Here is a 16265-nt window from a genome sequence, read left to right as displayed (position 1 = left end):
GGGACCACTCACCATGTAAGGAAATTAATTACCCTCATGGACATGACGGAGGTTAATGGGGACCCATTCGCGGTACTTTTATTGGACGCTGAAAAAGCGTTCGACCGGGTGTCATGGATATACCTATGGAGTGTCCTGGAAAAAGTGGGATTTGGCAGCGGCTTCTTGACAGCGATAAAGACACTGTATAGAGACCCGACCGCTGCAATTAGAATTAACGCGGGTTTAACGGACAATGTAAAAATTCAAAGGGGCACGAGGCAGGGGTGTCCATGCTCTCCTTTGCTGTTTGCTATATATTTAGATCCGCTAATCAGAAAACTGGAGGCAAATAGGCATATTCCCCCAATTATCACACTTAGGGGGGAGTGTAAGATCCTGGCATATGCTGATGACGTGGCGGTTATAACATCATCACCCACAGAGGCTATAAGATATGTGGAGGAAGAGGCAAAAGAATTTGGGAAAGTGTCTGGGTATTCCTTGAACACTGGAAAAACACAAATTATAAAAAACAGCAAGGCACCATGTCAGGATTCCAGGGTGACAACGACAGGAACATATCTGGGAATAACTATAGCCTCAGCACTAGAACAAGTAGTAGAACTAAATATTAATCCTATTATACAGAAAGTAGGGGGGGAGCTGGACAGATTGAACAATCTCCACCTTACCCTGGTTGGAAGAGTAAATATAATAAAAATGTTAATCATGCCAAAATTTTTATACCTCTTTCGAACAATTCCCCTATGGTTTGACAATGTCTGGTTTAAAAAGATTGAGAACATGATTAACAAATTCATATGGTCTAAAGGTAAGACTAGAAGGGCGGCGAGATTCCTGGCACTTCCACGTGAAAGAGGAGGATGGGCACTACCAGACATTAAGCTTTATTATTGGGCTGCTGCTCTACAGTATATGATGGGATTAATAGGTGGGGCCGAAGTAGAAGGAGAGGATCATCTGGGGTCACTAGCAATATACGGTATTCTGATGGGGGAAGAAACTAAGAACATTTTTTTGAAAAATTTCGACACGGTATACTATAAAAGAACACGCTTTAAGACGATGGTGGGAGCTCACAAGCTATGGAAGGCGTTTATGAAAAAAATTGGTTTGGGTAAATTTAATAGATATACGAGGATGTATGATAATGGGGCATTTCCGCGAGATATTTTCTCAGATGCAATATATAGAGAGTGGGTCCGAAATGGAGTAATAAAAATGGGGGACATTATGGGGACACAAGGGATGAAACAATTCGGAATAATACAGAAAAAATTTAATTTGCCAAGAAGTCATTTTTTTAAATACTTACAAGTAAGAAGCTTCCTACAAAATAAAAGAGGGGGGACGAAAGGTTTTGGAAAAAACAATATATTAGAAATAATAGAAAGTGGAGTAGATTGCACTATTAAAAGGTTTTACGCAGAGTTAAACGAACATAGAACAGATGACATGGCCAAATGGGGGGAAAGGTGGTCAACGAAGTTGGGGATAGAACAAGATTGTTTTAAGGATTCAGTAGTCTTAGGGATAAATATTTTGTGCTCTGCATCATTACAGGCACAACAATACAAGACCTTGTACTGGCTTTATTATACCCCGGCTAAACTGGCACAATGGGGAGCGACAAATGGTATACATTGCCCTAGGTGTACGAGTATAAACGCGGATGCTATCCATATGTTTGCAACATGTCCAAACTTAGTAATATTACTTAAGGAAATAGAAACGTTTCTACAAAGGGTATTAAAAATAGCTGTTAAATTAACACCCGTGACTATATTACTAGGGACAGATGGGAGTAATGAAGACGAAGAAGGGAAATACTGTATTTTTATCGCTATGGCAGTGTACAGACTATGTATAGCATCTGCATGGTTAGACCAAATGGTACCGTCATTTCAGCAATGGCTAGCCAGGCTGTTGAATATACATAACTTAGAAAGAGCAATCTACTCGAGAAGGGGGAAAAATTCGAGGAAACTAGGCTTGAAAATATGGGAGGCTATAACGAAATGGAAGGATGAAGGCGGATGTATATAGAAATTGTATATAAACTGTATTTGTATATTTGTATATAGACTGTATATAAACTATGCATAACTGATAATACTTGGTGTATACTTAATGTATGTAAAGGACATCAAAAATAACATACAACTTCTAGGATTTTGAGTTAACTTTAACGATGATTGATGATATATTTTGTTTTGAAAAGTCAGCCCTAATTTACTCTATGTCGATGTTATACAAAGACGTTTGATATGAATATTCCATGATTATGTTGTATTGTTCATTTGTTCCATGCCCCTTCTGTGCTCCAGAGGGTGGGAAAAATGCAAAAATCCATCAATAAAAAGAATTTAAAAAAAAAAAAAAAACATTGTAGCAGTATCGCATTATCGCATTGTCTCAGGAGCCTGCCACTGTATCTTTTCCGGCGTTTCAGAAATGTCAGTTTCAGTTTAGAAAAAAAGCCGCGTAGCCGTAGTCAGTCTCATTCAGTGCTTTTCCCCATGGCGCCCGGCGTTTCGGCATGTCGGCGTGTCGGCAAATCAGCGTATTCTTTCTCAAAAGCTCCGCCAAACAGTCAAGAGTCTTCAGGAATCTCCTTTCGTCATTATTTGCTCTTCTTAACACTCCGCTAGGAAGGAACGTAACAATGTAGCTTTCAGTGTAGAATCTGTCAGTAAAAGCAGTCCGGCAGTTCACATCATCGGAGCTCAGTAGAGTGCTGCAATCGGCCTAGCGTCTAGGCCGCCATCTTGCCTCCTCAGGTCTAGCCTGTTACGATAATACAATTCCATAGTAATTCAGTGACTAGGCAATTGAATATTCTATTTTATCTTGTTTCAGGTTTTCCACTCCAGCATGAATTACACCTGTCAGTTATGGGTTTACTAATACAGTAATCAGCACATAGACACACCAAACTTCTTCTCCTATTATGCAATTGCTTCTTGTAGATTTCCACAATGATCATCATTCAAAGCCAGGTCTCTCAAAGATCTTGCCGACATACTCGAGTTGTTCATAGCTGCTTCCTATGAACAAGATGTCTTACTCTCCTGCTTCATCAAAATGCTCTCTCTGAGGAATCTCTTTCACCCCTACTCAATACTGTTTCCACACTACTCACCAACATCAACAATGCCATCATTCAAGGCAGCTCCTCAGAAGCTCTCAAGACAGTCCAAATCTTTCAATTAATAAAGAACCCTAAATTAAACTATGGCGACCTTGACAAATACCGAACCATTATTCATCTAGCCTTCAAGAGCAAGATTGTCGAAAAGTTGTCTACTTTCAAGATCACATTAGTGTTAACCATCTCCTGCATGACTACCAATCTGGGTTCTGATCACACTGCAGCATGGAAACTGCTACCAAATGCATTTTAGTGAATACCCTACTGACCATAGATGACATCTTCCCCATAATCCCATGTGAGACTCCAGTGTGCGTTTGAGTTTTGGATGGTCAAATATGTGGAAGGTAGTTGAGAGGTCCAGCTGGAGTCTCTCATGGGATTCACTGGCAATTTCCCTCAGTGGATCTCTGCCTACCTTTCCTTGGGGCTCTATTCACAGATAACAGCATCAAGATTCTCATATATGCTGATGGTACATAATTCTTCCTGAAGGTCTCCTCCACTCCAGATATCCAGATATCCAACAGCCTGCACCTCATGCAGATTTAAATAGAAAAAGGGGCAGCCCTGTGACCCAGAGTCCTGGGCTGGACAATAACTAAACAATAAACTGGTCCCTTTGGGGGTAGTGTATCCATTGATTACCACGGTAATAGTATTATTTTAGGAATTGTTTTCTGAAACACATGACCAGCTTTTATTTAAAGGCCGCACCCACCCCTGGTTCCAACTTGGCCTCTTTATACCTCGTTCACCTGTTTCCCTTCCCTTCGGCCCCTCTTCACGCTGTTCTGGCCATCTTTAGCTCCCCCCTTCAGACGGCAGCTGCTTTCCAACCTTGTCCTGACCCGGTCACCATTCCGACATCAGATTCCCTAGAGAAAGAAAAGACAACAAAAGAAACAAGCTGACATTCGGTATTTTGCTAAGAAAAACTAATTTCTTGTGCTCTGAGCTCAGTTGCGGTTGATTCTAAGAAACAAAATAATCCTTTGATTTTTAAGTGCTCAATAGGCTCTTGCACTGGCAAGGCACTTCTAAGAATTGACCTTGCAATACAAGTATGGTAGATATCGGCTTGACACAGACTACAATTGGGGCACCGACGCGCATTGCATGGCAAGTGGGTGGCAAGGGATTCCTTGCACTGCATTTGGGACACTACAAGATAATTGTGGCTACTTCTGTTGAGTGATTCATTGAGAATCCATATTCCAACTCCACATTGAAACAAGCCTCCTGATCAGAAAGACAGAGCTCTGCTAGATGTCTGTTAGGGGTATGAACAAATGGCATACAAGTAAGTTTTGATGATTTTGTTTGACAACTGCATTTTTAGTCGAATCACTGTTCTTGTTATTCACAGTTACTCCACTGACTAGGAGGCCTTTTGAGACCCCACTGTAAGCTACAGTGTGAAACCACCACAGCATCTTGTTTATCTTTCTCAATCCCAAACCCCTTTTGCCTTGGGGCCTGCTGACTGTACAGTGTAATTTCCTGCCACCAGAGGTAGACCCTAATAGGAATCCATAGATATAGTGTTGTCCGAATAGAACCGCCTGGGTTTCAGGTGAGGTGCTCACAACAGCGTTCCCCCACAGCTCAGAGACAGAAGGTAAATAAAATTATACTAATGCCATTTTATCACTGTACTCTGAGCTGCACAGCTGATGAGTCTAGGGCGGAACTGGGCCGGACCACGGCAGGGAGGAGTGTTGGGGGAGCTATAATAATGGAGTTGGAATATTTTGGACATCAGCCATACTCTTTGATTTCCTTTAAATATGACAGAATATGGTCAAGATAATCAGGGATTTTATTTGTTTTTATTCAGTCCCACTCTTCTATGTGTGCTGTGGAGCTATCTGTTGGCCCGATTCACAGAGCTAACTTAGGACAAAATCCTAAACTTACTATCATGTTCGTATTCACAGAAGGCACTTACTCATTTTAGTATTCACAGAAGACACTTACTCATTTTGGTATTCACGGAAGTTAGGGCTCCTAACTTTAGGACTCCTAAATGCCTTCTGTGAATACCGAAAGTCTTAAAATTAGGATTTTTCTCAGTTTAGTAGTAGTCCTAAGTAGTCCTAAGTTTTCATGATACTCTTGGGTCCAACACAAACTAAGTTGTAAATTTGGTAACCTACGCAATGGATGTAAATGTCCCCCAGGGGGAATCTAACATCAACAACCATTTGCCAAACTCAGGAGAAGGAGTTTTGTTTTTATAAGTTTTACAAAATAGGCAATTTCTATCATTCCCTTTGGTGGAAAGAAAGGTTCTTTTTGGAGATTGTCAGACTTTAGGCTGGTTCATCAGACTTAGCTGCAACTTCATCATCACTTTGCCTTTAAACTCTTCAAATATTGATGCATTTTTCCGCTCCCCCCCCAAACCTTGATAAGGCATTTCATGGTTTCTTTACTAATAGAATTTTGCCGTATAACTGTATCTAAAGTGCCCATTGGATCTACACTGCCTAAAATTTTCTTCAGGTTCTGCATCCACATCAGTGAATTCTCAGCTTGAAGGTAAGATTTCAATATATACCTACTGTGTCCTCAGCAGCTACTACCATTCTCCCCCAATAGCTTTAAAATCTGTTGAAGTATTTATACTTGATACTTACTCATGTTGTATTGCTGCATTAACTGACCCCCTAGGGAGAACTAACCACAGCTTACAAATCTTCATTTACATTACTTCCAGCTATTTTATTTCTTTCTCTATCAAGATTCCGGAGCCATGCTTCTGTTAGGACCTCCACAGAACTATTAGCCAGCACCATCTCCAATCAATCCCACTAGTGCTGCACCCACCACTTTACTCTTAAACCCCTGTGCCATAACATGCAAGGTAAATTTGAGGTTCCAACTAAAATTCATGCCTTAGTATTTATACTCTGAAACAAACTCTACCGGTTGGCCATCTAACTATAAACTAGGCCTACTTGATTTACACCTTTTTGAAGTAAAAGATATAACTTTTGTATTTGACACAATAATTAAATCGTTCTCTACGCAGTAACCAGCAAAGGGCTTCAGAGATCTCCCCATACCCACTAAAGTGAGATCCAGGATGATAGTGTCTGAATAAAATAGGTGGGATATTTCCACCTTGCCCTATCTTTGTGGAAAAGACCTCACTTCCTTTAGATTACGGGGGTAACTCCTATGTTTTTAGAAAATAAAATGTGAGCAAAGATACAGTCTTGCCGCAGGAAGTTTGGAGTTTCAATTTTCTTTGACAGAGGTCCATTGCACCCTGACTCGATTTGTGTCCACGACTATATGTGTAATAGGATTTTAAGTACCCATACTACCTCTGGTACGCCCCAAATTTTCAATTTAGTCCACAGCCTGCTTACAGGAATCAAAAGTAGATGACAAATCAATATATTTGCCTGATGCTTGACCAAAGAATATTTTACTGCCAGCAGCTTTATTAAGAGTCATTTTTCGGTTTAAGACTGGCCTTTCCTAAAGCTAATTTGTTTGAAAGGTAAAATCTTTTCCACTTCTACCCACATTTCTATATGTTTCAACAGTAGTTTTGTATACATCTTGCTTGGAATATCAAGCATTGTTATTATTGTATAGTTTTGTGGGTAGTCCCATGGGCTCTTCTTACAAATTGGAATAACTTCCACACCAAGACTCTGGGATTCTATTTTCTTTTATATCTGCCCCAAGCAAAAGGTTTAAGAACTTGAGCCATAATGTAGGACTTAATTGCAGTAGTCGAGCAGACAACTCATCTGGACCCTGTGCTCCTAATTGTTTTAGCCTAAAAAATTAGAGTTTCAGCCCCTTTAACAGAAGGGACCTGTAATGACTGCAAGACTTTTGCCCGATAACCATCAAAAGCCTCCTCCCCAAGTAATACATCTACTTGATTACTAGGCCTGGGCATAAAACTCTGCACCGCTAGCTGAGTTTGTATTATTTGGCCACTCCACATTCCGCAGAAAACTCAGAGTTTATGATGAACTTCTCACTCCGCAAGTGGAGCTTTTGTTTTGTCGGTGCATTCGAAATATCCTCGGAAGTGACTTGCAGGGTGCTTGTGATCACCCACGAGATTTCCTAGCCGTTCTGGAGTTCCACAAGATTTGCTAGCTGTCTGCAAACTCCTGCAAGATTTTGCAGCAGCTAACATGTCTTTTAGGAGCGCTGAGGAAAATTCTTCTGACCAGTTACTTTCGGTGACTTGTGTTGTATGCAATTACAAATTCGCATGATCTAGCAGAGCTGCAATCCGGAAATATTCTCTACTCAAGAAACATCAAAATCTTTCTGAAATGAGTATAAAAACCTCCTCAAATGGACCATTGCCATTAGTTCTATTTGCAAGGACTCTTTTTAAAAAAATTCTAACAGGAAGAAAGTGCCTCAAAGTCTCCAAATTCCTGTCCCTGTCCAGCAGGCTCCTCCAGTGCTTTTTCGATCTCCTGGTCACTTTTCATTTGGGTTTGGACCTGGAAGGATCTCTCTTTGTGTCAGCTCCATATATGCCATTGGATTTATTGACTTTGTATTTGAGATTTCACAAGTGAGTTAACAAAACTGCTTTGTAAGGGTTTTGTATGTTTGATAGAGGACATGCAGCAGGATTTATTTGGTTTTGTATTCAATGTTTTAAATGTATTGTGGTGGGGTGGACTGCAGTTTCAGTGGGGTCCTAATTATTCTTTGCACGTTTCTTATTTTTTAAAGGAAAAATGTAGCACAGTTTAGTACATTTTCTCCATGTTTTTCTGAAAAAGTTCGAATAATATTTTAACTCACTATGTGGCCTAGTCTGCCAATGGTCTTTCCAGCCAGTAGGCCCGTACTAGTCATGGGTGCATGAAATAACTGTTTCTGTGGTGTCTTTCGAAATATCATTTAGGCTGGCATTGAATTAAAATAAAAAAAATAATTTTTTGCGATATTTCACATTTCTTCCCCCTGCAAACGTGTATAAATGGGTTAATGCCTTTGGAAGATGAGTGTTGTTGTAAACATTTTTAGCCCTATTTATTTTTGGTTTTCCCATTGCTGATTTACTACTGTGTTGTCTATGTTATCACCTCCTTTGGCTGGCCTGTGTGTGTGTGTGTGTTTGTCATAGGCCACCATTTGCCTTTGTTCCCCATGCCATGTGACCCGGGGGCCATTTTGTGTAGTCGGTGTCCTTAGGCCTGCATGTGGTCTTTGTTTTCCGGGCCTCCTGCTTGTTGTTGTGACCATGTGGCTGGTGGCAACTTTATGCAGCCAGACAGTGTGCTTCTGCCATAGGCCTGCATGTCTTCATTGTTGTGGCCATGCCTTCTTGCTGGTTGATGTTGTGACCATGTGACTGGCAGACATTATGTATTGGCAGTCAGTGTGCTTTTTGACATAGGCCTGCATGTGTTCTTCTTTGTTCCCTATATTAATTTCTTCTCTGTTTTGTATAGCGCAAACTTGACCCTGTAGGGTTTCAGAGCACTTCACAGTTCATGACATGATAACTTTTTAAGTACAAAGTTTTGTATAGCATTTAATATATTAAAGTGCAGTTCAAAGTTGTCACAGCTACTTCTTTTGATAACTACTTTAGCACATTCGCATAATGTAAGACTAGAGGAACCATGTCATCATGGTAAGCAAGACCTGTAATGAACAAATGACATTAGTTCTTGGCAAAAAACGCTTGTGCCTTTAAGCGATTTTTATTTGTATTTGGGCAAGACATGTGTGGATGCTCTGTAATGTTTACTGTAGTAATTTGCTCATTAGGAAGATCTTGGTTGCTTTCTTGAATACTGCGTGGTCGGGTAACCACCTGTTGTTTGGAGGTAGCAAGTTCCATATTCTCGGTGCATCACCTGAGAACGCTCTGTTGTAAGTTTTTTTTCGGTAATATCGGTGGATTCAACACTAGGTCTCTGGCACTCCATGATTTTTGGATTCCTCCTGAAATTACCAATTTCTATGCTAAGTATCTTGGTTACTTGAAGTGTAAAGCTTTGTGTGTTATACACGCCAGTTTGAGCTGAATTCTGGCCAATTCATCTCTTTCAGGTGAGTAGAGATGTGGTCAATTGTTTTTGACCCTACTCATTCTTGCTTATTGTTGTGACCATGTAGTTGCCTGCCATCCTGTGCAGGCAGCAATTTGGTTTGGTTTTAGGCCTGTTTGTGGCCTGCCTGTGTTCTTTTTTTTCCAGGCCTCCTGCTAGTTGTTCTGACCATGTGGCTGGTTGCCATTTTGTGTAGGCAGCCAGTGTACTTTTGGAATAGTCTTTGTTTGTGGCCATGCCTCCTTTCTAGTTGTTGCTCTTTTGCATGCAATTATTTTATTTTGTAAAGGAAAAATGTGCTCAGTTTACCACATTTTCAGCATGTTTTCTAATACATGTGGAATACTGTTTTGGAGGAGTGTGGCTCACTGATTAGAGCGACAGACCCTGATGCAGAGGTCTGGCCCGGGACCAGGGTTCAATTCCCGACGCGGCAGGGTCCTGAGCCCAAAAATGTCCACGGACTCGATAATTCTCGCCTCGGTGCCTACTCTAATCATGGGGTCCCACGCTGCAACTCTGGGCAATAGCTTGCTTAATCTCCACTATGGCGGCCCACCCGCTGCGGGATGCCTGGCTTTCACCTTCGGGATGCCCAGTAGGGGTTATCTCACAGGGAAAAAGCCAGGACGGGTTCCCAAGGCAAGTGCCGTGATGCCTTCGGGTGATACGTGCGCTATATAAGTCGCAATACATTACATTATATTACATTACATTACACTATGAGGTCTCGTCTGCCAATGAACTTCTCAGCCAATAGGCCTAGTACTAGTCATCGGTGCATGAAACAACTGTTTCTATTGTGTTTGTTGAATTGAAACATCATTTACACAGTGGGTCTCATTGGATTAAAATACGAAATGTGTTTTTTTGTGGTACTTTAGGTTTTTTAATTTACATTTTATTATTATATTTTTCATAACATCTGATATCAATCAAACCCATGTCTGCTATAGGTGCATAACAGCATGCATTGTCTTAGGATTTTTCCATTGTCACAGTTGCATCTGTATGTTGCTGTTGTTGCTCTTCTTATCCTTCATGAGTGTACACCCTGGAAGTTTATGTTGGTATGGCTTTACAAATGGATACCCTGTATTGTTAAATATTTTTAACTTAAGTAACCAATGGGCACACTAAATGGTGTTATTTGTATGTACAGCTAATTGAACTACAACAATGCCATGTTTCACTGATGTTCTTCATACTAGTTTGCTTATAGGTGCACAAGAGACAACATCACCGACAGTACTGCCAGACCGAACGCCTATGCATGACGGGACATAGAGGGCCAGTGAAAGAATTTCTCCATAAAGCACACTGGCATGTGCGCGCCCGTGCACATCTTTTTACAGGGCTGACAGAAGATCATACCCGGCTTTCCGGCAGCGACCACAGTTTCTTCCCCCCCTGTCTGCCCTCCAGCTTCGCTTCGGTTTGGACATCTGTGACCTGTGAGTCCTCTCCAGGTATGGGGTTGTTTTGTTGGCGAATCTACTCGGCACTGTGTTGCGACCCTCCTGGGCTTTTCCGCACCATTCTGACCCTGGGAGCTGCGTTCTCCCCTGCTCGCCCCCTGGGCCTCACTACTGCCTCTCTTTTGGCCAAGACTACTCCCTAACTACCATGCTGACTTCCCCGGACTTTCTTCTTGCGGATCGTCAACACTGTTGTGTCCTGCTGAGAACTCAACAGACACCGATGCCCCTGTGGTTTTGCGGCTGCCTTCCCCCTCTGACTCTACTCAATGGAATCCTGCTTTCTGGGTTCCCCCTCTGCATTCTTGACTTTGGTGACCTTTGTGCATCCTGCCATTTTTATAGATGGTCTCCGTCTATACCCACAACCCAAACCCCCATGTTGTCTGACCTTTGTTCCATCCATAATTCCCTCCTCCCTCCCTACTCTCCCTGATGAGACTCAATTGTTTCTCTCTTTTTGCTGGACTGACTTAAATATATAAATATGTATATATGTGTTATATAATTTCCCAAGCCTAATCGCTGTTAAAATCTAATCCTGTGTGAACTTACTATTTGTATATTTAGAACTCTAACCACTAGTATATGTAGTAGACCTTTGTACTCACTACCATTCCTATGTGATTTTAGATTTTATCTGTTTGTATCTCTTCCTTGAGTGACTTTACAACTTTTACATGTGCAATGTGTTTCCTGTTTATATCTCTTCTTGTGTGAACTTACTATTTGTATATGTAAAACTCTAACCACTAGTAAATGTAGTAGACCTTTGTACTTACTACCATTCCTATGTGAATATAGAGTTTATCTGTTTGTATCTCTTCCTTGAGTGACTTTACAACTTGTACATGTGCAATATTTTCCTTTTTATGTCTGTTCCTTGAGTGACTTTTCACTTTTGTCCAGGGAAGACATGGCTTGGCAGTTCGGGCTGGAATGTTCCAATGAGGCACAGGGTCAAGGCTGATTTGCATATGGCAATGTCTGAACTGGGGTGGTGTGTAGTGCAAAAAAACAATGGATTTAGGCCCAGATCTCTGTACTGTTGTGGATGTATGACATTGTTCTGTATTCTGTCCATCAACTGTTGTTTTTGCGTTTGTCACCCCGGGTGGGAAGGGTATTCTCAGACGTGAGTCCCGTGCTCTTAACACCACTGGAGTCAAGCTATCCTGGCTGATGACGGCTGATAGCCAGAAACCGGTCCTAGGATGCTTGATTCCGATCCAGGGAAGACATGGCTTGGCAGTTCGGGCTGGACTGTTCCCATGAGGCACAGGGTCACGGCTGATTTGCATATTGCCATTTCTGAACTGGGGTGGTGTGGAGTGCAAAAAAACGATGGATTTAGGCCCAGAACTCTGTACTGGGGTGAATGTATGACATTGTTCTGTATTCTGTCCATCAACTGTTGTTTTTGCATTTGTCACCCCGAGTGGGATGGGTATGCTCAGACGTGAGTCCTGTGCTCTTCACACCACTGGAGTCAAACTATCCTGGCTGATTTACAATGTTAGTGGCCTAAAGAGGGGTCATTATTTTCCTGAAGGTGACTTGTTTGCCAGGTGCATACTGCATTGTTTTCTGCTTTACACTCCTCAAAGGCTTGAACAGTCCCTTTAACTAACAAACACAAATCTTGGCTACACAAAAATGACTCAATGTTTCTCTTGTTGATCATCAACTGCATTGCACTACAATTTGATCTATTGCATTTGAGTCGATATGGAGTTGGACATGTTACTCAGAGTCAGGAGGATGATGGAAGGACTCAGGGCATGCTTAACATAACAACTGCCACCAGAAGAAGGACATTTTGAACCTCCCAGAAGCCAAAGTTTGGTGATGATGACTCTAAGAAGTCTACTCAAATTTGTGGAGTGGTGGTGAGAGAGGTGTGTTGATTTTACTTGATTTGGGAAATGCAATGTTGTTGAGTATGTGCGCTGCTGGCCAGCTCAAATTTGAAACAATGTGGTGATTGGGTGGGATCCAATTGTTATAGGTAACTGGAGACAGGCAGGTAGTGATCATCACATTAGACACGTGCTAGGCTGCATATTATTAATATTATTATCATTATCATTATTATTAGTATTATTATTATTATTATTATTATTATTATTATTATTATTATTATTATTATTGTTTATATTATTATTATTATTATCATGACAGTTGGGAGATTAATCAGCCCAATAGTACATGTAGCGCACTTGTGTACGATTGTTGGTTGTTGTATTGCTCTCACCCAATTAATTGCTCGCACATCAGTCACAAAATAAATGATGACAAAAAGGACTATTATCTTCTCTTACACTGCCTGTAAGACTTCTTGATGCACTCCTTATGAAGTTTAGCTTCTGTCCTTCTTCTTGATTCTACAGCATAATTTTTGTTTTAGAATCCACAGGCCTTCTCTTCACCTGCACAAAATGGCAAAACCACCATAGCAAGCACACTTAACTTCTCGGACCGCATCAGCCACGCATCCAACATTGACGGATAATGCAAGAAGAATGCAAATGCACAACCCAATTTGGCAATACATTATAATTTTTCTTTTAATAATAAGTTTTTTTAGAACTGTGTGTGTTGTTTGCCTATATAATTTGTATGTACTATTGCTCAAACCTAGGTGACAGAACATTTAGATATATAAAAATATAATAATGTGGGTCTCTTTGGGTTGCATTGCATGGATTAAGTTAACTGTGTCATTATCATTCCTTCATTTCCTTTTCCTCCCTCAACATATTGATGATGTTTGGCTGCTCATTGCTCAGATGAGTATTGTCATTTTGTAGTGTTTGTATTTGTGATACCTTTCCCATATCCCTTTTCCCATCCATTCATCAAATCCCTAACCCTCTTCTCCCGAGCTGTATGATTTATTGAGGTGTGACTTTATAATTTACACCATTAATTGATCCCACACTTGGTGGGGCGTATGTGGTAAAAGGAAAAGCAACACCAACTCGGTGCAGGATCTTCAGTTGTACTTCTATTACCAAAATATTAGCCCACACTGGCCCCATTTATCCACCCATGCATAAACTTGATCAATATTTTAGATACAGAAGAGCATCATTTGTTAGCATCATTATTGAAGCATTGTGTTGCATAAATGTGTAACTGTGTCACTTTCATGACTCAAGCATTTACAAATTTAGTTTAAATTAAAACACTAGCTAACTATTGCACTTAATATTTTAGTACTGCATGTTATATTTTCGCAGATATTCTTTGTTGAGTATTAGTCTTATCTCAGTAGTTTGTAAAGCTATGATATAGTAAAATATATAACCCATTAATCTAGTTTTGATTTACATCAGTTTAGTTTACTGTGATGTATAATCCTTCTGATTAACCCTGCAGTTTACCTAGGTGGAAGTGGGACCTCGCTTATCCTTCACTGTTAGTGCACTAGCCACTACCACCAGCATGGCACCTTGGGAAACCATGCAGGCCTTGCTTCATCTATTCAGGAAGGAAAACTATGGAGCGTGTTATTGTACTTGTAGGAAATATAGGCAAAGGAAACTGGAAAATTGTAAACTCTCCCCCCCCATCTCCCCTTAGTGGTCAGTTGCAGACTGCAGAGACTAGGAGAGTATTAGTATGACATGGGTACCACATAATTGTAACATGCTGTCAGCAGATTTTAAATATAGGCTGCTGCTGAGCTAAAACTGGCAAAGTAATATTCTCCAAATAATAAGTTATAACTATATTTATTACCCAAACAGCAATAATATAAACACACCCCACAAACCCTAAACTGGATATAATCTCTCCCCAAATAATTATCCCCATCCCCAACCACTGATCAAAATATCATAAAAAAGTAAAACTAAAGTCCAAACTGTCCCAGTCCCAACTCTCATTCCCACCCAGAACAAGTCTGAGTCAAACACAACAAAACAAAGGTCAAAAAAAGGGTCAGAAGAAGAAACTAAAGGTGGGCCAGGAGCTTTCGCATGTGCCCCTCTATTTTAGTCTGCCTGGCTTGCTTTTTAATCTTCCATGGTCTGCCTGGCTTCGATCAGGTCCAGACTGTGTATGATATGGCAGAAGCTGCGGCCAGAAATTGATTTCGGTACTGTTATTGAGACTGAGAGCCTGGATGTGCTGAGGGCTGACTGGGGCTCTGGGCAGTGGTCTCCTCCTGGACCTGCTCCTGGGCCACCAGCTGTCAGTACTCATCCCATATCACCTCCAACTTCTGCTGCCACAAAAAGAAAAAAAGGAAACATTTACACACTGCTCTGTGCAAATCACTTGTTTAAACTTATGTAGTGGGTAGTACAGTAACATTACAATGCTGGTCCCCTAGGGACATTCAATTTGATAGGATCAGAATCACAGTCATTACCCACGCATGCCTGACATAAAACTAAAGCCAAATGGCAAATGCACTAACTGTCTGTTAGGAATTACGGCAGAATTTAAACACAGCATTGTAAATAGACCATGTAAAATAGCGTTTGGGACAGGACAATAAGATTGATACACATGATCAATCGGAAGTAAAAAAACTCTAATCTTGCTTTCTACCCTTCACTGTTGGGAATTATTCCTCCACTTACTTTACTTCTAGCCCTACCTCTCTTGCACGTTCTCTACTTCCCCCACTCACCATTGGAGCAACCACAGAATGTAGAATATATTTTTTACAAAATCATTTGTAAATAAAAAGTTGATATATATGAAGTTTGTTTTCTTGCACAATTCTTTTTTGAAAAAATTGGCTCCAATTGTCTTTGCCAATTGGGCAGTGTGAATTTGGTTCTTTCACATAAAATTATGAATCTGTGATTAATTCGGATATTGTGAAGTTTTTGGTTTGAGGACCATTGTTTTTCTATACTGGGTAGGGAGAGAGCTGATGATTAATGATATGTGGGATGCAACAAAATCTGCCACGCTTAAAACAAATACTGTGAATCAATGGAGTAGACAGAAATACCACTCCAAACTGTTCAATCAAAGCTTTGATAAAACCATTCTAAACCAGTGAAGTGTGTGAACATGCCTCTATCCAGAGATTGAAGAGATCCCTTGTTTCTCCATCCAAGCAATTATCCATTCATTATTTAATTGTTCTAGTATTCCTCATCCTTGGTATGGATACATACCATTTAAGTTTTACATACATTCTCTCATCCAGTCTTTCACCATTAAAAACCATCCACCCACATATACCCATTCATCCAAACAATGCTCTCAATTTACCTTTCACCAGTATCCAAGCATTTGCCCACCCACGCATCCTTTCACCCATTCACTCATCCTGCTTTAACCCACCCGAGCATTCCTTTCACTCACCCAGGCAGGAATCCTTTCACCCATACCCTTGCACCCACCGAGGTATCCGATCACAGCATATATCCTTTCAACCATCCTTCACCCACCCATGCATTGTATCAATCACCATCATGCATCCTTTCTTTTCATCCACATAACTATTCACCCGCACATTCTTTCACTCATATTACATTCCACCCATCTTTTCTTCTTCCATTCATTTTTCCCTTTTCTATGAACCCACTGTAGGTAAACATGATTATT

Source organism: Lissotriton vulgaris, chromosome 1_2 (assembly GCF_964263255.1).
Source record: "Lissotriton vulgaris chromosome 1_2, aLisVul1.2, whole genome shotgun sequence".
In the NCBI taxonomy this organism is placed as follows: Eukaryota; Metazoa; Chordata; class Amphibia; order Caudata; family Salamandridae; genus Lissotriton; species Lissotriton vulgaris.
This window is presented reverse-complemented; position numbering follows the sequence as displayed.